The sequence below is a fragment of the Coenobita brevimanus genome, chromosome 66 (genome assembly GCF_032717465.1).
Source record: "Coenobita brevimanus isolate Jiangsu-jjx chromosome 66, ASM3271746v2, whole genome shotgun sequence".
Classification (NCBI taxonomy): Eukaryota; Metazoa; Arthropoda; class Malacostraca; order Decapoda; family Coenobitidae; genus Coenobita; species Coenobita brevimanus.
This window is the reverse complement of record NC_137019.1, coordinates 28,829,467-28,856,482: the sequence shown is the minus strand read 5'-3', so window position 1 is coordinate 28,856,482 and position 27,016 is coordinate 28,829,467. Positions and strand designations below refer to the sequence as shown.

At 49.6% G+C, this 27,016-nt stretch overlaps 1 non-coding gene across 1 annotated transcript; it reads right to left on the bottom strand.

Moving 5' to 3' along the window:
• Nucleotides 1-10,860: 10,860 nt before the first annotated feature.
• On the bottom strand, nt 10,861-10,979 carry LOC145405406 (5S ribosomal RNA). The gene has a single exon (XR_013898358.1). It is a non-coding gene; the product is annotated as a 5S ribosomal RNA (ribosomal RNA).
• Nucleotides 10,980-27,016: the final 16,037 nt, after the last annotated feature.

The window sequence follows — 27,016 nt, the reverse complement described above, 5'->3', positions numbered from 1 at the left end:
CTCCAAGCAGCAGGAGACTTCTGATCCTCTGCAGAGGGCAACTGCCCTTGGATCCAACACTCCTCGCCTCGCGCAGCTTGTTCAATCCCCCCAAGTTTCGCCGTTGCTTCCTGCCTCTAAGCCTCCGGCATTCGCACCCAAGGCTGACTACATCAAGCTTTATTCAAGGACAACCCAACTGTGGTCATCAAACTTCGATGGTTGTCTGAGGTCAACATGCTTTTCACCTTGACCGCACCCAAGCAGAGGTCAATATGTCTGCAATCACTTCCCGTTTTGTCAACATCTCCAAATGTCGCAGGGACATTGTAGATAGTGTAACTAAAGGAGAGTTCCTATCCCTTTCTTTGGAAATTCAAGACTCACCTGAGAGGCCCTGCAAATTTCCTACTTACCTCCTTACATGTTATCCTGTCTGCATTGATCCCAACTTGGCCAGGGAGCTGCCAGCTATCTACTCAGCCCGACGTTTCCACCAGAATGGCACTCCTATCAACCGGCTGGTAATCACCTGGAGCCTTCACCTTCAGCTTCCTTCCCTGCCTCCCATCTTGTGAGTTTCACAGGATGGAGCATGAGCAACCGTGGTGCTTTCGATGCTGGGGCATTGGTCACATCTCCTGGTATTGCTCTGCACCAGAACAGTGCGCATGGTGCTCTGGCCAACACGACTCTCGGACATGACCTCACCGACCCCCTCCACCTGCTTCTGATACAGCCTCGATGCAACCCAACCCACCACCTCCAGATACCTTGCACTGGAAATGTCCCTGATGTCACCAAGAAGGCATGGCTGCACTAGACTCCGGGCTAACCCTGCCTGCATTGCCAAGGGTGGGACTCCACTAGCGTCACCATCACCACTCCGCGCTGCCGCTCCCCCTGCCTCCACTGTCGGCTTGGACTCAGCTGCAGTCACTGAACTTCGCGATGCTGTTGCCACTCTCAGGACTCTGATTAGCTCACTTACAGCACGTTTTGATGCAATAGAAGCCCGCATTGATGGCTTGGTTAGCAAGCAAACCACACTTGAGACAACATTAAATTCACTGGTTGAATCACAACAAGTCATCATTATGACTGTCACCACCCTTACGGAGAAGCTGGACTCCATTGTCACTCCCATTGGATGACTGAATGCTCCCCCGAGGGAGTCTTCCCCTCGTGGCACGCCGCGTAGCACTTCTCATGCCACCACCACTTCCTCATCTGGCCCTCGCAAACATTATGGCAAAGTTCGGTAACATGGCACAACTGCATGTCATCTCTTGGAACGCCTGTTACTAACCGGTCTAAACTTACTGCACTCAAAGGATATGTATACAGTCGCCATCCGGATATCATTTTCATTCGGGAATCCTTTGTTGGTCGTGCGCTACTCGGGGTAGAGGCACCCACTCTTGGTGGTTATGTTTCTTACATCCATCGAGTTAGGAATGGACTTGTCACGTATGTCCTCTCCTCCATCCAGCACCGTTTCCTCCAAAGCTCTGTAGACAATGAGACAACCTTCCAGCTTCTTGAGGCCACCATTGGAAGCGGCACAGTTCGGTTGTGCAACATGTACTCTGCGCCAGGCAGGTTGAATACAGCTGCTCTCCCAGCTCCCACCATCCGTGGCAAGATATACATGGGGGATTATAATGCCCGACACCCTGCTTCGGGGGACCTTTCTGCCACCATTAACCATAATGGGACTATACTTCTTGAGTATATTCGTTGTAATCAGCTCACCCGCTGGGACACCGGTGGGGCCACACACTCTCGAGGAGGCACACTAGATCACGTCGTTACATCCGGCCTCGTGGCGTCCTGGGTCAGGTGTTCATCTATCCCTGCATTCTTCTCTGATCGCACTGCTCTCGCCCCTCATTATTCCCTCCCTGCTACACCTTCTCTTGTACACCGATGCACTCGCATTGCAATCCCACCCAAGTACTGCCCTACTGTACATACATCTCCTATATGACCATCCTTCTTCCCATGTTCGGCCTTCATTGTCCGGAAAAGTTGTATTCATCACTTGTCAGCCCCACGCATGACTTCTACACCCATTATGTCACTAGGCCACACATTACGCACCATCATGATCCCCACACCTGGACACTAGATAATCGCATCGTTCAGGCAGAAAGGAAGGCGATGGAAGATGGTTTTGCCTTTCAAAGACGACCTTCCCTCGAGAGTCTCCATCGGCATCAATTGTCGAGGGATGATCTAGTTGCTCTCCAGCACTGCGTTTATACTGATTCGTGGCATAAACTTACCGATAGCATCAACCATCAAACGACTATCAGTTCCATGTGGCGCCTTATCAACAATGTTGTCAAGAAGAAGCCCCTGAGTGTCCTCCACCACAGTCCAGCACAGTACACACAGGATCTCGTAGAAGCCTGGTCTGCACAGTCATGGGCTTCCGCCTGTCCCGCATACATACAGGACGTGCTCTCCACCCAGAAAAACTTTCGTGCACTCCGTCTCATTACTGAGGACAGATGATGAGGATGGTGTGGCTATAACTGACAATGAATTGCGACAGGCCTTCACCAGGGGTAGGGTAATGGCTCCAGGTGATGATGGCATCACTTTTTCTGTGCTCCGTGTCCTCCTGAAAGTTCCTGGTAATCCCCTTCTCCAGCTGTTCAACCTTTGCATCTGTCTGGGATACGTGCCACAAGCCTGGACCCACAGTACGATAGTGCCTATTCTTAAACCTGGCACTGGTAAATTCCGACCCGTTTCCCTCACCTGCTTCAGTAAAGTACTGGAACGCATCCTCCTTACAAGACTCCTGTTTAGGCAGCAGGACGAGCTCTCGCCCCGACTGTACGGCTTTTTACCACAGCGAGGGACACATCACTGCCTCATTTTTTTTTTTTTTATGTGAGGAAGAAGGAACCAAAGGCCGTGAGCCCGCAAAACTGTGCCTTCCAAGAGAAAAACAAAATACGAGAGAGCCAAATTCAAGATCCGATCATTTTGAGATGCCTCGACACACTGGATTTGAAAGACTGGAGATCATACGAAGCAGGAATACAGACAGAGGGAGACAGTTCCAGAGTTGACCTGTTGCATAAATGAAGGACTGGGAGTAACGGTTAACTCTTGCATTAGAGAGCTGGACAGAAAAGGGATGAGAATTTGCTGCTAGATGGGTGCTACGTGCCTGTCGTAGAGGTGGAGGAATGCATGCAGACAGTTCAGAGGAGCAGTGACCATTGAAGTAGCGATAGAAAAGAGATAAAGATGCAACAGTGCAGTGAAGAGACAGAGGTTTAGGGGGTCAGTAAGAGGAGGAGAATTAATAAGACGAAAAGCCTTTGACTCCACCCTATTGAGAAGAGCTGTATGTGGGGAGCCTCCTCACACATGAGAGTTGTACTCCACACAGGGGCGGATAAAACCCCTGTATAGAGTCAACAATTGTGCAGGGGTAAAGAAGGAGTGGAGTCGGCTTAGCACACCTAATCTCTTGGAAGCAGATTTTACAAGAGATGTAATATCTTTCCAAGACAAGTCCTGAGTAAATAAAACCCCAAGCATGTTTAAGGATGATGCAGGATTAAGCTGAATATTATTAAACATTAGTGGGTATACCTGTGGAAGATTTTGTCAGGTTGATGGGTGTAAAAACTGAGTCCTTGATACATTAAAACAACCAGATTATTTTTACCCCAGGCAGATACACAAGCCAAGTCAGACATAGGTGTGCCATAGCCTCATCCCATGTTTGCTGAAGTAACTGGTGGGATGGACGTGGTGGGATGGACGTTGTGGGAACCGAATGGAAAGGTGAAGGGTGGAGTCATCAGCATATAAGTGGATACGGTTAGATGTACAGATTAGAATGTCATTGAAGAATAAAGGGAAGAGAGTTGGTGATAGGACAGAGCCCTGAGGAACACCACTGTTAATAGATCTAGGAGAAGAACAATGGCCGTCTACAACAGCGGCTATAGAACGACCAGAAAGGAAGCTAGAGATGAAGGCACAGATAGAAAGATAGAAACCGTAAGAGGGCAGTTTGGAAATTAAAGATTTATGCCAGACTCAATCGAAAGCCTTTGAGATGTCAAGTGCAATGACAAAGCTTTCTCCAAAGTCCCGAAAGGAGAACGACCAAGAGTCTGAAAGGTAGGTGAGATCGCCAGTAGAGCGTCCCTGACGGAACCCATACTGACGATCAGAAAGAAGGTTGTGATAGGAAAGATGCTTTAAAATTTTTCTATTAAGAATTGACTCGAAAACTGTTGAGATACAGGATGTTAAAGCAGTTGAAAGATAGTTAGAGGGTTGGGAAGGGTCACCCTTCTTTGGGACTGGCTGAATGAAAGCAAACTTCCAGCAAGAAGGAAAGGTACAAGTTGATAGACAAAGGCAAAAGAGTTTGCCTAGGCAGGGTGTAAGCACAGAAGCACAGTTCTTGAGAACAACAGGAGGGACTCCATCAGGCCCATATGCCTTATTAGTATTGAGGCCAGTGATGGCAGAAAATACATCAGCTGAAGAAATTTTAATGTCAGCCATGAGGAAGTCAGGGGGGAAGTGATTGAGGAAAAGCACCGGAATCGTCTAAGGTGGAATTGGAGGAGAAAGTCTGTGCGAAGAGATCTGCTTTATCAGTAGAAGAAATAGCTACAAAGCCATAAGAGTAGAAAAGAAGAGGGAAGGATGATGAGGTAAAGTTGTTAGAAACGTTTCAGGCAAGGTGCCAGAAGGAGCGTGAAGAATTCGAGCTAGAGAGTTGAGAGCATTTAGTACGGATGAAATTATTTTTACTAGAGCGAAGAACAGACTTAGCACGATTCCGGGCAGAAACGTATAAAAGATGTGATTCAGAGGTGGGTTGGCTCTGGTACCTTTTATAGGTCCTCTCCTTGTTGCGGACAGCAATAGAACAAGCGTGATTAAACCAAGGCGTTTTTGCATTAGTCAAAGGATATGAGAAAGGAATGTATGCTTCCATACCCGAGAGAATAACCTCCTTAATGCGCAAAGGACACTCAGATGGCTCCCGGCCATGGAAGCAATAATCATTCCAGGGAAAATCAAAGAAGTACTGTCTGAAGGCCTCCCAATCTGCAGCTCCAAAGTGCCACAGACAATGTTTCTTTGGAGGGTCCACAGGCCGTACCGGAGCGATAGGACAGGTTAAGGTGATAAGGTTGTGATCGGACGAGCCCAATGGAGAGACAAGTTTAGCCCCTTCGTGGCCTCCTGCGTCGAATGACGTTTAGCCGATAAATGGCTGCCGGTGTCGTTTGAGCGCGGCCTATAAAAAACTGCAAAAATTTTTGGGAAGTGAACGAACATTCTGAACGTCTTCACACTGACCTACACTACGCTTCCATACACCTCATCAAGCACTTCAGAGCCTGATGCTGTGATGAGTGGATTTCCAATTTTATTGCTCCTGGCCATGCCTGAACAAGCACAACTACACCCATTATCTCGACCAGGCAGAACATATCTTTGTCCTGTCTTGCAAAACACATACAACCATCTATATAGGATTATGATGTAACACAGGCACGTCCAAAAAAGACATGATAATAAGTGAAAAATACATTTCTGTCTTGGTATCTTTATGTATTTGCTCAGGTTTGCTGTAATGGTTTGGATCATTTGATGCAGTGCAACTTGTAGAAAACTGTGAAAACCTTCGGGAAGTGAACGAAAATCTGGGACATGAGACTGACCTTGACTTCATCCTCTCACATATCATCTGTCAGTTCACCACCTGCTGTCGTGACGAGTGGATGTACAATTTTTTCGATCATGGCCATGCCTAAAATCACATAGTTACACCCATTACCTCGACCCAGACAGAGCAAAACACACACAACCACCCTGTTTACGAGACAACAATATATATTGCGATAATAACAAGGTAAAATGATAAAGATGAATGTAAAATGACAGAGAAACATGAACATGTTATTACGGAAAAAATATGTTTCCCCCCATTTGTAAACATATTTATTTTTACTTTGTATCTGTATTCGTAATAATTAGACTTGTTCTTCGTTCTGAACTGCATTACGATTCTATCTTTAGCCATGCTCGTGGTGTGGGAGCTGGAAGTTGCGACTCAACTTCCTTATTGCTAATCGGATCTGACCCTCCACTTTATTCTCCCGTGGCAGAGTCTAGCCTTTGAGGACGTGCAGTTTTCTCATTTAGGACTGAAAATTCAACGCTTTCGCTCCCTTTTCCAAGCATGGGCACCAGCCACTGTATGTACCGGGGAGGGATCGGCCACTGTACATTCCTCAGCTGTTTCCCCCTGTAGCACAGCGGTATTGGTCACTGTACGTACCGGGGAAGGATCGGCCATTGTATGTTCTTCAGTTCCAGCCACCTCTGGAGACCACCTCAGTGGGTTAGCTATTGAGCGCCCACCGACTGGCAAAGGAGAAGTGAGACCACGGTATCGGCCTCTGTACGTACCGGGGAGGGATTGGCCACTGTACGTCACTCACTCACTTTTTCGTCCTACAGGAGTAGCCCTGTAGCTGGTGAGGCAGCTATTGAGCGCTCACCAGCAGGAGAAGGCAGGAGAGGTGGAACTGCGGTATCAGCCACTGTCAGTACCAGGGAGGGATCGGCCACTGTACGTCCCTCATCCACCTCCTCCTCCTTCTACAGGAGTAGCACCATGGTATCGGCCACTGTATGTACCGGGGAGGGATCGGCCACTGTACATCCCTCAGCTACTTCCCATCGGGCAGGCAGAGTCGAGGTATTAGCCACTGTACGTACCGGGGAGGGATTGGCCACTGTACATCCCTCATCTGCCTCTTCCTCCTTCGGGAGCAGCGCCGCGGTATCAGCCACTGTACGTACTGGGGAAGGATCAGCCACTGTATGTCCTTCTGCTGCTACCCCAAAGAACTGTGGGACTGCGATGATGGCCACTGTACGCGTCGCGGAAGGGACAGCCACTGTACGCCCTTCATTCACAGCTCTGTGGGTTCTCCCGGAGGGGAAGGTCCCTTGCGCGGCCCACCCTACACCTCTGGGCTACGCAGGATGCCCTTCTCTCTCTCCCCACAGGTGCAGTTCCCCGGAGGTGCAGCCGTTTCAGGACTGGTGGCGAGGTTCTATCGCTGGAGGCGAGGTGCACGCCCTACAGCCGGCCCCTGGACGATGGCTGTTCCTGATGGACGCCCCACGGATGAGGAGCCCCCACCTAAAGGTGACCGCAGTCCCAGGTCTCCTAAGGCCCGGCTCCAGACCCTAGGGCAGGGCCACTCCAGCCCTTCTCACCGTCAGCCCTCTGCCCGTAGCCAGAGGTGGCAGGCCCGACTCCTGGCCTTGTTCAGCCCCAGTCCTGAGGGCCATCTATCAGGTCGAGGCCCACACAAGGAAGGGACTCCCTGCACCCCAGACCAAACACGCGCCCGGGTTGTGATGCCCCCGAGAGCTATACTGTGCCTCCTTCAGGAGAGCTCTCCTGACAGGCCTTCTTCTCCGCCCAGGTGCCACCTCAACTAATCCCAGGCCGTAGGAATCCAGTGACGACACCTACAACTCCCAGAGTCGTGTTAAAGACTTGGTGCAAGCGACAATCAGTGATGTGAACAGTGAGACAGAAATATTACTCTAAGGTTCCTATTCTAGCTTTTCCAAGGTACTGTGATTATGCCCAAGCCCTTCGGAACCGGGGTAATGTACTAGTGTGCGGACTGAGACTAATCTATTAAAGACAGTACGTGTGATCAGTGTCGGTGCGGCTAAGTGACATTCCCTCGCGCCCCGACTCAGGCATAGACACCGTGCCCATGTGATATGTATGCTAGTATCAGTTACTGTGTCACCCAGCTCTATACATATGTGAAATGCGTGGCTTGCAAATCAGTGCCCTTGGAGACGATGTGAGAGAAGAACAACATAGTGCCCCCAGAAACACGGAAGAACAACGTAGTGCCCCCAGAAACACGGAAGAACAACGTAGTGCCCCCAGAAACACGGAAGAACAACGTAGTGCCCCCAGAAACACAATGAGAAAGAAACAGTGCAGTGCCCCCAGAAACACACCGACACCCCTACCCGGAGTAGCCACACCCACACTAGGGGACACAATACGACAATGGCATAAGCCAGCCCGGACCGTGCGCCCTTATCACACTCAGCTGTCGCACCGCTACCGTAGCAGACGGAGGACACTACCTTCGGAAAGCAGGACTGCTGAATCAGACTGGGGTGGAACTGATATTTCAGTTTCCGATAGCGCCCCTCTGGAGACGGCCGATTGCCACTCCCGCCTTCGTCAGTCGGCCAAGGGTCGCACTGAAGGTGTTTCTGCCAAGACGGCCAATTGCCACTCATTTCTTCTGCCCCAGGAGACGGCCAATTGCTGCTCCACCCTCCTGCCGATGGAGACGGCTGATTGCCGCTCTGGAGGCGTTCCCACCGAGACGGCCAATTGCCGCTCAACCCTCCTGCCGAAGGAGACGGCTGATTGCCGCTCTAGAGGCGCTGCCCCTGAGATGGCCAATTGCCGCTCACTCCTCCTGCCGAAGGAGACGGCCGATTGCCACTCTGGAGGTGCTGCCCCCGAGACAGCCGATTGCCGCTCACTCCTCCTGCCGAAGGAGACAGTCGATTGCCGCTCTAGAGGTGCTGCCCCTGAGACGGCCGATTGCTGCTCACCCCTCCTGCTGAAGGAGACGGTCGATTCCTGCTCCAAAGGCGCTGCCCCTGAGACGGCCGATTGCTGCTCCCCTCTCCTACAGAAAAGACGGGCCCACGGCCTCTGGAGAGATGACCAGAGATGCGCTGACTCCCCCACACAGCCACAGCCTATTGCCAGGCCCTACGGCCAGACAGAGGTGCCATCACCCCTGCGTGAGACAGACGCCCGCCTCCCCAGCACCAGAGGGACCCGCAAGGCGTAATGGCCTCCCCTGGCCTCCGGTCCCTACGCCTGGCCCTGGAGAAGACTCACCTGTCGGGCCCCAGTACAAGACGGTGCCGCAGCCCCCACCCGACGGCGCCCCTTGATTTTGGGGACCGCAGACCTCAGCTTCCCCAGGCCCTCCCCAGGACTCCCGGGCGCAACCTCTCCACGCCCAAGAGACGGCGACGGACCTCCACGTCTGGCCGAGACAGGAGCCAGAGACTCCTAGACCTGTTTGGCCCCAGCCCTGAGGCCCACACCCCTAATCCCAGCCTGGAGACTACGGGCCCTTGCGCCACATGCAGCCTTAGACGAGAGAAGACGCCTCTGCGAGCCGTCCCGTGCCCTCTCGGCACGCCTTTCCCTGGCGGTGCCCCTAGCCCGGCCAAATAGATGCCAGCATGTCTCCCCGCCGCCCCCACGACACGAGTGAATATATGTCAAGTGTGGTATTGCCCCAAGACTAGTGACGGAAATTATATTAAGTGTGACGTTGCCCTAGAAAACAGGCTACAGTGATATAGACTAAATGTATGTTCAGTAGCAGGGCGAGTGAAATCACGGAAGAGTGAGTTAGGATGAGAACAGTGAGTCCCGAGAACTCTGACTCATAAGTGACGCCCTCGTAAGAAACCAGTAAGAACTCTTCCCCTGAGGAAGTCTCTGTAGTGAAAATATACATATGTCCTTCGTTGTCAGAAAACCATAGAAAAGTGAGAATATTATCCGTCCCTTTGTATTACCGCAAATATCCAGTGTCCCGCTATTCCCTCCCTCTCTATAACATCCCCTCCCCATAACTAACGTAATATAAACGAGAGATAGATCAAATGCCAAAACCCTTTTTCTATCAAGTGATACTAAGAGTGAATTAGAAAGACGTATCCTTTCCCAATATTACTATAACTGTTCCGGCTCGTCACGAGTCCTTCCCCTCCCCCCCCCCGTGTGAACTCCCCCTCCTGCGCTCTCACGCGCACCCGTGTTCCCTGTACACCTGTTCACTAGACTTTCTGTATTGGCAACCGTAGTGGTTAAGTCAGTATCCTGTGAGATACTAATATCCTAAGTAAGGTTTTATTTCTGTGTCACTATTCGTGTTGTAATATCTGTATTTTGTCCTGTGTCTGACTGTGGGAATATACGTGCAAAGGGTTATTGCCTAGAGTTTTTGTGTCCTGCCTCTCTTTCATTGCACTAAGCTCCGGTCACGAAAGAGGACCCCGCTACACGTTAGGCGTTTTAGGACCGAGGAGTCGGGCCTTTTTCACCTAGCATTACAATATGTAGTGTTTCTTGACGTGTATATTGAATGGAAATTGTGCACTAACCCTGACATCACTACCGTGCACGTGTGACCGATTATACGTGTGTATTATAGTGAACCTGTATACTGACTCAGTCATCAGTCACCTTGTCTCTGTACACATTGTACCAGAATCAATCGCCCTATCCTTTTGTCCCTTCCATATTCAGTATATTTTTGTATGTACATTGTAAGGAGATTGAATTAAGGCAATAGATGTGTTAAGGTGTCCTGCCGAGTTTTTATGCCCCGTTCCTTTGTGAGTGTTCTACTTCCGGTCTAGAAAGAGGACCCCGCTCAGTCGCTGGTGTCTTTAGGGTGAGAGGTCGCGCTAAAAACATCCAACATTACATTGTGGTTTTCAGATCAACCCTATGCGAGTCCTGTTTGGACTCAGTGGTCTGGTTAAACTTAATTTATTATAAATTTATACATTTGCTTAGTTCATAAAATATAATGAATACAATAAATAAGTCAGTATCTGCAGGTATTGATAGGCTAGTCCTTTTGTTTCATTATTGCCTTAAAAAGTAATTGTTTCATTCATTCATTGCCAGACGCCATGTATCCCACACGGGGTGGCCAAGGGCTTAGAGTTAGTTTTACAGGGAGGGGCACTAATCCTCCACCAACCCCACTTGACACGTAGGGATGCCAACAGCATCTGGTGTTCCCAAGCAGTCACCCATCCAAGTACTAACCAGACCCAACGTTGCTTAACTTCGCTGATCGGATGGGAAGCGGTGTACTCAACGTGGTATGGCCGTCATTTAATGATTTCTTTAATTCCTATGACCATTATTTAATGCACATAACTTTCTTCCACTCCTAGTCTCGTATGTGTGACATAAATGGAGAAAAATACGTTAAACCTAACATTATTAACACTCAGATGCATGAACTTACTGCGTGGTTTCTGCTCTTGATGTTGGTAATAAGTTCTTTAAGAGCGTGTTCACAGTAGGCGGATTATGATTGGTCGGGAGTTCGAAATGGCAAACCTCGATAGCCAGTGAAAACTGTTGATATAAAATATGGCAACAGAAATCAGCTGACAATCCTTTTCATATTTTCAGGAGAGATTTTGTCTTCAAGACTTAATATTAGTATATTATGGGCCAGTCACACTCGAATTCCGTAAATATTCCCCATAAATACTCAGAATTCCCCAGTATTTTACCACCCTCAGTGGTAAAGAAGTCACTACCCCGTGGCTGGAGGTGGTATGTTGTGGTGGTGGATGTCTGGTGGGCCGGGGTGAGATGTTGTAGGAGGCTGGTCCAGTGGAAGGTGACAGGGTTTGGCTCTCGGTGGGGGTTGAGAGCGAGCCGGAGGGAGGATGGGTGGTCGGTCCGGCGTAAGAGGCGGAGAAGGTGGTGTGTCTCCCAGATCCTGACATGTGGACAGTCGTGGGGTAGCCAATGGACTCTGGTGATCCTCATCTCGGGGAATGGTGCCTGGTGGGGAGGTAAAAGCTGAATGCTGGTGAGTGACGGGAGATTGGGGCTTTAATGGGGAATGGGTCGGTGGGAGTAGCGTTGTACTTTGGGGAAATGGGATTTGGGAGGATTCCATCGTGCTTGGTGGAGAGGGAGGGTTATGGGGGAGGTGTTCGGGGTGTGGGTGGTTTGTGGTGGTGGATGGTGGGGTGTGTGGGCGGTGGGCGGCAGTGTTGGTGTGTATCTGGAGGGTGGGCGTGAAAGGCGTCCTGACCTGGTGGTGGTGGTAGTGAGGGTGGGTGTGGGTGGGTGTGGGTGGTGAGGGTGGTTGGGCACGTGGTGGTGGTGAGGGCGTGCTGCCATTGAGGGGGGAGGCGGGTGGGGGTGCGGTGTGGTGCGTATAATGAGAATGGTCACGGGGTAGAGGGGGTGAGGTTGGGCGGGTGGTGCTTGTATGTGGTGGGCTGGAGTGTGGTGTGGTGTGGGAGGTGGTGGGTGGACAGGTGGGAGGGGAGCGAGTGGTGGGTTGTGGGGACGTGGTGGCATCGGGCGGGGGTGGTGATGTAGGCGGTGGAGGTGGTGTAGAGGTAGGATGGTCGTCATTAAGGGGGGGGGGTTGGGTGTTAGGGTTGGTTTTGGAGGGTGGTGTGTCGGGAGTGGGTGTTGTGGGAGGCGGCGTGGTCGTGGGTGAGGTGGAGGGTAGGGGTGAGAAGGAGTAAGAGTAGGAGTATGGGGGGTAATTTTTAGAAGATGTGGAGGGGACAGGTGCACGGGAAGAGGTGCGGGGCGCGCGGGTGTGAGGGTGGTCATTGTTGGAGGGGTGAAAAGGTCGCACGTGGCGATTGCGATACGTGCGTTGCTGTCCTTGTTGGTCAATGATCACTTGGTAGGGGTTAGGGACTCGGACTATTTTGAAGGGACCATCGAACCGGGGAGAGGTCTTGGTGGGGGCGGGTAGGTGTGCCACGACGACGGACTGGCCAGGTTTGTAGGGGTTGGAGTGGTTGATGTCGGGTGTAAGGTCTTGTTGGGCTTGGAGGTGGTGAAGGGGGTCAGTGGTAGAGGGCGGGGTGGGCGGGTGAAGGTGGTGGCAGAGGGGTAGGAGGAGCGGGGTTTCCCCGAAAACTCGCTCGTGGGGGGTTATGCCGTCATCTCGTGGGCATGTGTTGAGGCCCCATTGAACAATTTTGACATGGGGGGGCCAATCGTATTTCCCTGTTTGCATGATGCGTGTCCGGACCTGATTCATGAGGGAGCGATGGCTCCTCTCGCAGATGCTGTTACCTTGGGGCCAGTAGGATGAGTGGGAGATGTGATAACCGAATATTTTCCCCAGTTCTTCCCAGACTTTGCAAGTGAATTCTGGGGCATTATCCGAGTGCAGGGCTTGGGGAATGCCAAAATAAGGGAAGACATGGCGGGTCAGGGCATCGGCAACTGATACAGCGTTGTGATCTTTGGCGGGACATGCGATGATGAATTTCGAGTACACATCCACGAACATGATAATGTATTTGTATCCTGGTTTGGGTGTGAGGGGGCCGACGACGTCAAGGGAAAGTAATTGCCACGGTTTCTGTGCTGTTAGTTTTCCTGAAGGGCCGGGTGTTTGAGTGATGTCTTTCCTCAAAGCGCAGGCACGGCAGGATTGGATGATGTTTTTGGCAATGGTGGATGGGTTAGCTGTCCAGTACATATCACTGAAGACTTGTAAGAGTTTCTTAGTCCCAAGATGGATGCCATTGTTGGCGTGAAGGTGCAGCATAGTGTCGTGTGCGGTGGTAGGGTCTAGGACGATGTGGCCGTTGGGATCGAACAGGTGATCGCCGTGAAGGTGGAGCTTGGCAAATGTGCTTGGCGGGATCCAGGTAGGACGTTGCTTATTTTTCCACAATTAGAGAAGGTCTGGTTCTTGGCAAATGGCATTGATGGGTAGGCGGGAAAGGGCGTCGGCGTTAGTGTGCAACTTGCCTGGTCAGTATGATATCTCGAAATCATACTCTTCGAGTGCTTCTTGCCATCGTATGAGTTGGGCGTTGGTGGTTTTGGATTGGCGCAACCACTGTAGGGATTGGTGGTCAGTAATGACAACTACGTGAGTGCCGGAGATATATGAACGAAAGTATTCGAGGAACCAGATGATTCCGAGGCACTCGCGTTTGGTGGCCGTGTAATTTCTTTCAGGCGGATTCAGGGTGCGGCTGGCACAGGCGATTATGTGTTCGCGGCCATTTTGGACTTGGGCAAGGACAGCCCCTATGGCTATGAGGGAGACGTCGGTATATAGACGGAAGAGGAGGTTGTAATCTGGGAATGCAACGATGGGGGCAGAGATCAACTTGGACTTAAGGGTGTTGAATGCAGTTTTTCTCGGTTCTGTCCATATGAATGGTTCGCCCTTTTTTGTCAGGTCATGGAGGGGTTTGGCGATGTCGGCAAATCCTTTTACAAAGTGTCTGTAATATGAGGTTAGACCTAGGAAGGCCCTGGTTTCGTGTACGTTGTGAGGTAGGGGGATGTCGGCAATCGCACGTAGTTTGTCGGGGTCAGGTGAGATGCCTTCGGCATTGAACATGTGCTCTAGGAAGGAGACTGATCGTTCGGCCAAGACGCACTTTGTGGGTGTGAGTTTAAGCCCAGCCTGGCGTATGCGTTGGAACACCTGTTTGAGGCTGTGGAGGTGGTCGGCCCAGGTGTGACTGAAGACTATGACATCATCCAGGTAGGCCAGGCAGGTTTTCCAGGTCAGACCGCTCAGGACAGATTCCATGAGGCGGGAAAATGTGGCGAGGGCATTGCAGAGTTTGAAGGGATGGACGTTAAATTCGTAGTGTTTCCCGTTCGAGGTTGAGAAGGCAGTCTTTTGTTTGTCGTCTGGGTGAACGGGGACCTGCCAGTAACCTGATTACAGGTCTAGGGTAGAGAACCATGTTGACCCGTGCAGGGAGTCAAGAGAGTCGTCGATTCTGGGTAGGGGCGTGGCGTCTTTGATGGTAATGTCGTTCACTCTGCGGTAATCAACGCAGAAGCGCATGGTTCCGTCTTTTTATCTCATGAGTACGATGGGTGAGGACCACGAGCTGGTGGAGTTGGAGATGACACCGGCATCAAGCATGTCCTGGACCTGCCGGTCTTCTTCTGCCCATTGCTTAGGATTTTTCCGGCGTGATGGTTGGTGAATGGGAGGTCCAGTCTTGTGTATCTCGTGACTGAGATAAGTAGTGTGGCTGAGGTCTGTTGGGACGGAGGAGAAAAGGTCCTGAAAGTCCAGGAGTAGTTGTCGGAGGCTGTTGGTTTGGGAAGGGGATAGATGTGATGGTAGGTCGGGGAGAGTGGGGTGGTTAGGTGGTGGTGTTTGGCATGGTTCGGCTTCTTCCGTGTCGCCAATGATGAGTCCTCGCGGTAGAGTTAGTGGTGTTGTGGCGAGGTTTGCGATACGGATCTCCTGGGCATAGGGGGGGAGGGAGGTGGGGGACACTAAACAGGATGAGAGGGGTCCGGTGGGTAAGGAAGGCGAGAAAAGGACGGAGGTACCCGAGGGTCTGTTTAGTTTTACCCAAGCTTCGTGCTGGGGTGGAATGGTGACTGTGGAAGCGATAGTGGCGGGAAATGGAGAGGGGGCCAGTAGAAGTGGAGCAGGAGATGGGGATGGAGAGGGATGGAGTGAGGCGTGGAGTGAGATTGGGGCGGGGTTGCATGTACAGGTGGGTTGGGTCAGGTGAGTGTTGGGGGGGGGGTGAGCATGGTGTGTGGGTGGTGGTGTTGTGTTTCTATCTTCTAGTTTTTTTTTTTTCCTTTTGTGATTGATGCTTGTTTGGGGGGGGGGGGCTGGACTGAAGTGGAGGCGGCACTGATGACAATCGATGGTCGCGTGGAGTTTTTGGAGGAGGTCCAGCCCAAGGTATCCATCATACTGATGGCATGTGGAATCAAATATGATGAAGGGGTGATTGGTGACTGTTGGTCTGAAGGGCCCGGGTTTCCCCACGGATGGGTAGGGGGCCATCCCCCGTGTCTACGAGGTTGGCTGAGGTGGGGAGAAGAGGGCTGAAAGCAGAGGTGTGGCGGGAGTAGAAGTGGGAGTAGAGGCATGACCTGGCTGCTCCCGTGTCTACCAGTAGTCTAGCCTTGACCCCATTCAGCCAAATTTTGTTATAGACTGGGGGCCTGTAGTTGTGTGAGGTGGCCCCCGCCACCGTGGGGAGGTGCGGGGGTGGGCCTAAAAATCCATCTGCTGAGTGTGGACGTGTTCGTCGTGTTCCTCGTCGTCCGGTCTGGGTAGGCTAGGGGCGGCGCGTCGTCTTCTTGGGCTTCGTCTTCTAAGGAGGAGACCTTTTTGTGCCCCTGTGGAAAGGTTCTGCACCTGCTTGCCTTGAGCTGCTCTCTTATGTCGTGCAGGGGGCAGATGCGACTGCAGGCCATGAATTCCCAGGGATTAATTGTGATGAGGTTGCCTTGATCCCTGGGGTTGGGGCGTTTCTTCTGCGGGTGGGCCCTGGGCACAGTAGGAGGCGGCTCCGTGGGTGATTGGTGAGGCGGCGGCTTTGGTTTTGGTGGGGGGGGTCTTGGTTGTGGGGAATCTGCTCACTGCGTGGATAATTTGTGGCATGGGATGGGCGACGAGGAGACGTCGGACGAGTTGCAGGTCCTGATCCATGTTCCCTGAGGGACCATAGATGGAAAAATGCTCCCTGACTGTGCTAGGGAGAATCTTCAGCAGGGCATTGAAAGTGTGTAGATCCTGAGTATTTGTGGCTGCCTCGGGATAAGCGGCACTGACGGGGCGCCGAGCCTGGACGAAGGTGTCGTCTAGGTTACTGACGTAGGTGAGGGCATCGAGTTGAGAAAGAGCGACAACTCTGCCCATAGAAGGCATGAAAGCCTGTCTCACAATGTGTGAGAATTGGTCCCATGTCAATTCTGGGATGATTTTTGGTGCAACAGTGGCGATTATTTTGCCCAGGTTAGGTAATGTGATGGCTATCTTTTCTTTGTCTGAGTCGAACCCTATGTCTAAGAGGGGTTTAACCATATCCAAGTACACATCAATGTCACATTGCTCCAGGTTGAATTTCGGCAATTGAATGTGAGGTTTGGCTGCCATTGTGCAAGTTTTACTTCATCGTTCCTCCATGCTTTATTCGGATCCATCCTACCTCTGGCCACCAGTGTTATGCTGGGTGTTTTTAGGTCGACTTCTCATCCTAAGAACACCAGCGACTGAGCAGGGTCTTCTTTCCAGACCGGAAGTAAAGCACCCACAAAGGAACAGGACATAAAAACCAGGCAGTATACCTTAACACATCCATTGCCTTAATTTCTACACCGTTACAATATAACACAGAGTGGTATTGGATATACAGTAGACAGGGACACAGAGTTAGCCTTTAACACCAAGATTCACAGTTACACTTGAGACACAGTATTATACCTGTACACTTATGTTATTAGTTATAATATTGCGATACCCTTACTTCATCTTTAGGCAGAATTCTAATTATATATATTTAGTCCGATGTACTGGGAATGAACAAGGCCAAGAGTCAGTGGGGTGAATACTACTATAACTAGACAGGGTGCGGATCGCGACACTGGATGTAGTCACTTAGTCGCGACGGCACTTATACACAGACTTTTGATTCTCCCGCGCACCCTAGTCTCCGTTCACAGTTACTATAAGTTCTTTTATTTGGGACTCAGGCTATTTTCTATTCTGCCGGGTATCGGGCTCTTATAGGTTAATGGTAACTTTCACTGGTATTACACTGGCCCTCACTTTGTCACTGTTCACTGTTATTTTCCCCCTGGGTTGTTCTCGGTACAAGAGGCGTCACTATTTACCCGTGTGTCCTGGGTATGAATCACTCTGGTGTATGGGCGTGCAGGGAAGGCCCTAGGGGGAGCCTTCCTGTAGAGGACAATACACTGCCCGGGTCCTGGTCATCGGTGGAGTACAGGGAGGCCCTCCTGTCTGGAGGCCTCGACCTGATAGGAGGCCCTCGTACTGGAGCCTCGTTGGTGGGGTGCAGGGAGGCCCTCCGGTCTGGGGGCCTCGACCTGAGAGGTGGCTCTCGGGACTGGGGCCAAACAGCTGTAGGAGGCGGGCCTGTCGCCTCTGGCTCCGTGGGGAGAGTGAGCCTGGGTTGCCCTCACCTGGAGGCTGCTGGTCGGGCCTGGGGGTCCTAGGACTGCGGTCGCCTGTAGGGGAAGGCACCGATGGGGTTGGGCTGCGGCACCGTCTCCGTTGGGTGTCTGGCAGGAGCAGGGATCTCCCAGGGGTAGGAGGTAGGGCCTGGATCGGGCCTTGCCACCACTCTGGCAACACCTCCGGATGGTGACAAAGGGCGTCCCACGCAGCTGAAAGGGAAGGGGTCGGCCGTGCAAGGGACTTCCTGCATCGGGAGAGCTCTCAGAGTCACGAATGAAGAGCGTACAGTGGCCGCTCCTTCCCCGTCACGTACAATGGCCATGAACGCAGTTCCGTGACTCCTAGGGCACACAGCTGAATGGCGTACAGTGGCCATGCCGGCGGTGCTGCTCCCACAGGAGGAAAAGGCAGAAGGGTACAAGGAGTCCATGCCCTCTCCAGTACGTACTGAGGCCGTAGCCTTGGGTCTGCTTACCCTGGTACGTACTGCGGCCATAGCCGTGAGCTTAACCGCCCTATGAGAAGCAACTGAAGGGCGTACAGTGGCCACTCCTTCCCCGTCACGTACAGTGGCCGTCAACGCGGTGTTGTTCCCGTAGGAGAGAACAGCAGGAGAGGGGTGCACAGAGGCCGCGCCCTCTCCGGTACACACTGAGGCCGTAGCTGAGGGTACCCTTACCCTGGTGTGTACTTCTGGCCGTAGCCTTGGGCCTCCTGCCCTTGGGGTGGGAACTGAAGGGCGTACAGTGGCTGCTCCTTCCCCGTCACGTACAGTGGCCATCGACGCGGTGTTACCTGGGACTGAATCTTGTTCAGTCCCACCCCGATTCTGGTGACGGCTGTCCTGCTCGCAAGGTCGTTGCCTCTTTCCGCTCACCTGGTGTTGGGGTAGTTGCGGGGAAAAAGGACTCAGGACAGTAGTGTCTCAGTGACCCTCTTGTACTGGGTCACTAGCTCCACCGTTGTGTCCTCCTGGGGTGGTGGTGTGGTAGCAGCTCGGTGGTGGGGTGGGGGTGGGGGGTGGCGGGGTGGGGGGTCCGGCGGCGGGTATTTTAATAATATTTTTACTTATGTGACTGATAAATTAAGTTATTGTATTTTAGTTTGTATGCCAAATAATTTAGAGTGTTACGTACTGTAAGAAAATTCTGGCATGTTTTGGATGTCTCTGATTTGGCAACTGTGGTAGCTAGAGTAGCCTGAACTCAAAAGATCTGAGTGTAACGCAAGATTATAATTATAGTGATGGAGGAGAGAATAGTGGAGTTTGAGTTTATTTTGACTTGTGACCTTGCGAAGTTGGTGTAGCTCTGGTACTTGTGAAATCTGTGAAGCGTTGTTGGCGAGCATAGCTTGTAATTACTGGGTAAATAAAGACAACGAACTTGAGAAGCCTGTGTTTGTTTACAACTCCTGAGCTGATCTTGTGTACTGTACATTGAAGGGCAGATCTTACTGTACGAAGAATTACTCACTGGGTGACGTCTTTCCTACACTGAACTACTGCTGTTGGAGGCTGTGGCAGTATGGAATGGGGACATACCAAGTGGTGTCAGGAGTTGGGATTGAAGTGCTGCAGTGAGGCTAATCTTCGACATGGAAGCAGAAGGTGTACAGACAAGAAGCCAGGCTAGGCAGAAGGAGATGTCATTGGCTGCAATCATGAAGTTTCTGCAGTCTCAAAGAGAACAACTACGAGCACAAATTGAAGGGCAGAAAGAACCCTGTGAACATCTACAAGGACAAAGTGAACAACTGCAACAACGAAGTGAAGGACAGAATGAGCTCAAGAAAGAACTCAGTGAACAACTGCAAGCACAAAAGAATAATATGAATGACTTCAAGAGGCATTACAGGAACAACAGAAGTAGTTACAACTGAGGATGCAAGGACAGCTAGATGTTTTCATGTGGGAAATTAAGGAAGAACAACAACAGTTGAAGGAAGAAGTATATTCTGAGCTAAAGGAGCAGAAGTGTGAGGTAGGCAATAACGAGATGGCGTGCAGACAATATGTAGACATCCAGCTGAAGAGTACTGAGGGAATTGCAATGGAGTGCAGACAGCATGTAGATGACCAGTTAAAGATAATTAGTGAGAGAATGGAGTCTGTAAAGAAATTTTGTACTGTTCAGCCACAGGTTAGTGTATAAGGCGCATGTTATAAAAATGGACAGTGTATGTTGAATCTTGATGAATCTCAAGCAAGCATTACAGGGTTGAGTAATCAGAATGCAGGGGTTTTGAGTCCTGGACTTAATTATGATGATCAAATTTTTAGGCACCAAACCAGTGAAGTGCATGGCTATAATGGGGGTCCAATGAAAAAGAAACCTCAGGAATTTGATGGCAAAGCATCTTGGGAAGTTTACAGTGTGCAGTTTGAGTTATTTGCTGGTCAATTACTTGCTGGTTACAGTGTGCAGTTTGAGTTACTTGCTGGGATGATAGGCAGAGAGCAGTAGGCTACAGATTGCTACAAGCTGTAAGGGTGCTGCAATGGAGATTCTTGGGCAGATGCCAGTGGAGGAGAGGAACAGTTATCAGTCCCTAGTAGAAGTGCTGGAGCGCAGATTTGGGGCTATGTACCTGACTGAGGCTTACAGAGCAAGATTCCGGCGCTGTGTGCTTGCTCGAGGATATTCTTACAGCAGCTTGTTCATGACCTGGAGAGTACGACACACAAGGGATAACCCTGGAGCAGCACCTAACCTGTTGGCTTTTCTTCTGAGGGACCAGTTCATCAATGTTCTTGATGGTGCAGAGCTGAAAGTGCAAGTGAAGCAGGCACAACTAAGAAGCATGCAAGAAGCACTAGCCAGGGTTCTGGAATTGTGAGTCCTACGTCAGGTCCAGTACATTCACATTTCAGGCAGGTTGTAGTGCAAGATTCAAGACACGAAAGGGGCAGGTACGTGAAGTGGAAATATTTGAAGGAAGTTGCTGTTACTGTGAAAAGCCAGGACATTGGAAAGAGGACTGTTACAAGTGCAAAAGGGAACAGAAGATCAGAGGAGGTTGCTGGTTCTGTAGAAAGTCAGGGCACAAGGAGGATTGTTACAAATGGAAGAAGGAGCAAGAACAGGGCAGTGCAAGGAAATCTACAAGTTTAACAAAAGTGTGTTGGACAAGTTGTTAGGTGGGACATTTCAGTTCTGAATGTCCAAAGAAGAAAAAGCAGGATAAGAAGGCTGCAGAAAACCAGAAGGAAATGGAAAACTATTGGAGGCTGGTGCTAAGGGGCAACCACCAGCCGGCTTTTCCCAAGTAGCCCCACCACCGAGAAAATGCATGAGATCTGCAATTGACAGTGTGCAGGTAGATGGAAGAATAGACTGCAAGAAGTGTTCCCTAGTGATTGATTTAGTCTCAGAGAAGACTTTCGTGAGGCCTGATGTGTTACGTCATCGGTATCCGCCTGAATCATCAGAACAATTGTGTGGTGTAACAAGGCACTGCACAGAACTGATGGGACCCTTGGCTGTCCGGATTGAAGTGGCAGGGAAAGAGGCCACGCTTCCAGTCCATGAAGCCAAGATGGAGATGTTGACTATCTGATGTCCATGGGATGTGAGCTGGACTAATGCTCCATGAAGATGAATGTTCAAGAAAAGTCAGTTCCTGTCACGGCAGTGAGATGTACCAGTTCCAGTGGCGAGGTAAGGGCGTTCAGCATTAAAGTGATACCCCCAAGATTAGAACTATTGCTTCAGTACAAGGTGAGTGGCTCTTTTGACAGCTGTCTAAGGGTAGTGGAGCCTGATGTACAGTATAAGACGAAGGCCGGAGTGATGGTGGGGAGAACTTTGGTGGAAACAGGTGCAGGTGAAGTGCCAGTTGCGGTGGCCAATTTCTCCCGTGAGTCACAGAAGATCAAGGTAGAAATTGTGGGGCTGTGCCAGGCGGTGGACCCTGAGTGGCATCAGTGGAAGGCCTGTAAAAGGAGTGTAGTGAAAGAAGATGGGAATCTGCCAGACCACTTACAAGATCTGTTTTCAAGGAGTTGCCAGTGCCTGGATGACTCACAAGTGTTGCAGTTAAAGCAACTGCTAGTGAAGTTTGCTGATGTCTTTTCCACCGAAGACCTAGACCTGGGATGCACAGATCTAGTAAAGCATTGTATCAACACCGAGATTACCACCCGATTAAACAGCCAGCTCAGAGGATGGCACCAGCTCAGCGGCAAGAAATGGAGAAGGTGATGGACAGTCTTTAAAGTCAGGGAGTGATAGAAAAGTCCACAAGTCCTCGAGCATCAGCAGTTGTTCTGGTAAGGAAGAAGGATGGCTCAGTGAGGTGCTGTGTGGATTACCGAGCATTGAATAAAGTGACGGTGAAGGATGTGTAACCCTTGCAAAGAACTGACCACATGCTGGATGCTCTGTCAGGTGCCAGGTGGTTCTCCACTCTAGATTTGAAAGCAGAATATCACCAGGTCAAGGTTGCAGAAAAGGACGAGGAGAAAACAGCCTTTTCATAAGGATGGGGTTAATGGCAGTTCAGAGTGATGCCATTTGACCAATGTAACACCCCGGCTAATTTTGAGTGTCTCATGGATCGAATACTGGAAGGTCTGCACTGGCAGACAGCTCTCATCTAACTTGATGATGTACAATAATTGTGTTTGGACACACTTTCGACCAGGAAATGGAGAGGCTGTCGGAGGTATTCAACAGGATCCGAGCAGCACAGCTCAAACTGAACTCCAAGAAGTGCTTCTTGTTCCAGAAGGAGGTGAAGTACCTGGGACACACTGTAGGCGAGGGCAACGTGTGTACTGATTCAGAGAAGTTGGCAGCTGCGAAAAACTGTTTGGTTCCAACTTGCGTGAAGGAATGATAGAGTTTCCTGGGTTTGTGTACCTGCTACTGGCATTTTGTCCAAGACTTTTGCAACGATAGCTGCACCTCCACACAAGTTGTTGGGGAAGATGTAGAGGGTTACATGGACTGCAGTGACTCAGAACGCCTTCGATGAACTCATGCATGCACTGACAAGCTCTCCAGTGTTGCCGTACCCAGATCAGAGTCAGCCATTCATCCTGGACTATGACGTCAGTGACCATAGCACTGGTGGAGTCCTGTCGCAGAAGAAGGATGACAAAGAGTATGTGGTGGTGTATTACAGCAAGAAACTCAGCCCACCAGAGCAGAACTAGTTTTTTTTTTTTTTTTTAAATACCAGAACGGAGGAAGGAAAAACAAATGGGGGAAAAAAAAAAATCCATACACCAGACTACTGGTGTCCTCCAGTCATAAAATATCTGTAACAGTTAGACGTGAACAGTTGTGGGTTGAAATTTGGAGGAAAACAACTCTGGGGAAGCGAGTTCCAGAGAGATGCAGTTCGGGGAATGAAAGAATTCTGATAGGCAGAAGTTCTGCAATATGGTTGAGTGACATTCCAGTCATGAGCGCTACCAGATGCCCGTGTAGCACAAGGGAAGGCATGGAGAGGCGGCACCATGGACGCAACCTCATCTGAGCACTTGCCAAAAAAATATCTGTAAAATAATGCAAGGGAGGCAACATTCCTTCTTACTTGCAGGGGAGGTAGTTTATATGTAATGGCAGGGTTGTTAATGATTCTAACAGCTTTATTCTGAATTTTGTCCAGTTGTCTCAATGCAACCTCTCCACAACCATTCCACAAGGGTGAGCAATATTCAAGCTGAGAGCGCACATGACTCTTATAAATTATAGCTAACTGCTCATCGGCGAAGAAGTTACGGACTCTGTACAAGTTTCTTTGAGGCGGCCTTAGCAAGTGATCTGACATGAGAGGTCCAGCTGAGGGCACTGTTAAGTGAGACACCAAGAATTTCAATACTTTTGGAGATGGGAATATTAGTAGCACTGAAGGTAATGTACGAATCTGGCAATATCTGTCTATTAGTAAACTGTATATATTTAGTTTTACTAGCATTAAAGGGACAAGGTTGTTTTGTCCCCATTCACTGATTGTAGCTAGATCTTGATTTATGGAGATGGCTGTACTGCGTTGAGAGGTACAGATATTAGACTTTGTAAATGGATGTCTGAATGTGAATGAACTATGTAGTGTTGAGTCATCTGCATATGAGTGAACGGGATTGTGAGTGACAGATAAGAGATCATTAATATGAACCAGAAATAGGGTTGGCGCCAGAACTGATCCCTGCGGCACGCCGGCGTTAATTGAGTGGAAATTCGAATATACATCATCTACTTTTACTCTTATTTTCCTGTCACTAAGATAAGAAGAAATCAAAGGAACAAAAGACGTTAGTCCATAGCAAGGGAGTTTGGACAGCAGGGAACGGTACCATACTCTGTCGAAAGCTTTAGAGATATCAAGAGCTACTGCATGAGTTTCTCCAAAAAGATCAATTGATTGATGGATGGTATGAGTTAAGAGATTGAGTATGTCAATGGTGGATCTTTCGTGGCGAAAACCGTATTGTCTATCACTAATTAAGTTGTTGGATTCAAGATGTTTAACAATATGCTTATTAATTAAAGTTTCAAATACCTTACCAAGAGAAGATGTGACAGCTATTGGTCTGTAATTGGAGGGGTCAGACGAACTTCCTTTCTTCAGAACTGGGTGGATATTGGCTTCTTTCCATGAATTTGGGAATAAAGAAGTACGTATGCATAGTCTGAATAATTTGGCTAGGACAGAGGCAAGTTCAGGGGAACACTGTTTCAAAACAATTGGAGGAATTCCATCTGGGCCTGGAGCTTTGTTGGTAGGTAAATTGTCTAGGATGGATTTTACGAATCTTGTCTGTATTTTAAGTGGGGCAATTTCGGGAGAATCAGGTTCCAGTACTGAGACATTCTGGCTGGTATCATCTATGGTAGAGTTTCTTGCAAAGGTACTAGCAAAGATATCTGCTTTCCCACGTGGATCATTTGTAATATTGCGATCTGAAGATTTTAGTGGGGGAATGGAAGATGACTTGTTAAAGTTATTATTGAAAGAATTAAGAGTTGACCAGAATATTCTATTGTCATTAGGGTTGTTAAGTAGTTTTGATGCTTGCTTTTGAAGAAAGTTTGATTTAGATAGATTTAATACAGCTTTTGCATGATTTCTAGCAATTTTAAATTGGGAGAGCGATTCAGATGTTTTTTATTTTAAGTAAGAGTTATATGCTAATGACTTTTGGGCTGTTGCTCTGGCACAATTGCCATCAAACTATTTTGGAGAGTTTGATCTTTTAGTGAACTGTTGACTTGGTATGAATAAATCCATACCAGCTAGTATTAAGTCGCAAATGTGGGACTGGGTAGTATTGGGATCACTAGAGAAGAAAGACTGCCATGGAACATCAGCAAGATAATTTCTAAATCCATCCCAGTCTGCCCTGTCAAAGTGCCATCGGGTCACCCTGACAGGTTTGGAATGGGGAGGTGTAGGAGGGTTAACTAATGAGGCTTTGATGAGATTGTGGTCAGAGGATCCAAGTGGTGACAGTACCTCTATCCTGTATTGATCTGGATTATTTGTCAAGAATAAATCCAAGAGATGGGCATTATGGTCAGGATTATCAGGTATTCTGGTTGGTTGCTTTACCAACTGGGTGAGATTAAACGATTCCGCAAACAGCTCGCATTCTAGACCAGCATCGTCAGTCCGGGCAGAATGCAATAACCATTCAACATTGTGTATGTTAAAATCACCCAAAATGGTAATTACATTGCCAAGGGCAAGGTCGAGGTTACTCAACTGAGTGGATATGGAATCAAATACACTGGGTTCCGAAGAAGCATTGGGGGAACGATAAACTACACAGATATATTTGGTAATGTTTTGGCAATTTAATTTATATAATAAGTAATCAAAACTGGATGAAGTGAAGTTTAAAATAGTATCAACTGCATATCGGGATTTGATATAACAACAGGTGCCGCCCTTGTTTCGAAAGTTTGTAAGGAGATGGTAACCGGGAAAACAAAATGGAGATATGTCGGTAGAGGGTGAGATTTGTGGTTCTGTGAGGAAAAGGGCCAAAGGGGATATGGACTGAAGGAAAAAATGAACTGAGTTTAAATTTGTGGTAAGGCCGCGGATGTTGGTAAAGAATAAGGCCGCACCGTCACCTCTTCGCCGACGAGCATTCCCGGAAATAGCAACAGTCGCTGCCGGCACAGTCGCTTGATGACGACCGGGAGGACCCTGTGCCTCCAGCCCTACCCTGCCGGTGGTGGCAATCCAAGGTACCACCTCATTTGATTGTAAGATTGCAGTGGCCATTACTAAAGATGTGAATAGAAGGTGTGATATGTTAGCGCATGTAATGTGGTGTAGACAGTTGAAGGTACAGGTATTATGAGAGCATGCTGGCCTACTCTCTGTGTAAATGAATGCACTGAAAATGTTCAGAAAAGGGAGATGGTCAGGATCAAGTCCTGAGGGCTGGTGAAACGGGAGCTCCAGCTCTCCCTATCACCAGCTTGCCATCAACCTCGGGAGTACTGCCCTGTTCGACTGGTGCTACTGTAAGGAGCTCTTGGCAGTGATGAAGAGCCTTGATTTCTTCCATCCCCACTTGTATGGGTTCTGCTTCATGATCAGGACAGACCATGCAGCACTGAAGTGGCTGAAGACATTAAAGAAACCAGAAGGACAACTATGGAAAGCTGGACCAGCATAACTATGAGGTGCAAGACTGTCCTGGGTGGGCATATGGCAATGCTGACAGCCTGAATCGTCGGCCTTGTGACCCAGATTGCAAGCAGCGTAGTATGAAAGAAGATCCTAGCAAGAAATGCAGCACACTGCAGTGACAGGGCCAGCGTCAGATGAAGGAGACCTGAAGAAGAGGCTGATGGAGGATGCAGATTTACAACCAGTCCAAGACTGGCTGCAGCAGAGTACAGTGCAACCATCTTGGGAAGAGGTTTCCATGTTCAGCCCAGTGACTAAGAGCTACTGGAGTCAGTGGGACCATTGTTTGAACAACAGACTACTGAAGCAGTAGTGGGAAACACCTGATGGCCTCAGCAAGTATTGGCAACTGGTGGTTCCGAAGAAAATGAGGTCTGTCTTAGAAGAGTCTCACAACCAGATCACTAGTGGGCACATGGGAGTGAAGAAAACTCTGAGTCGGCTGCAACAAAGGTTCTACTGGACTGGCATGCAGCAGAATGTTGAAGAGTGGTGTCGGGCCTGTGATGTATGCTGTGCCAAGAAGGGACCCAAGAAACGTGGTTGCCCCCCTCTTCAGGTGTACT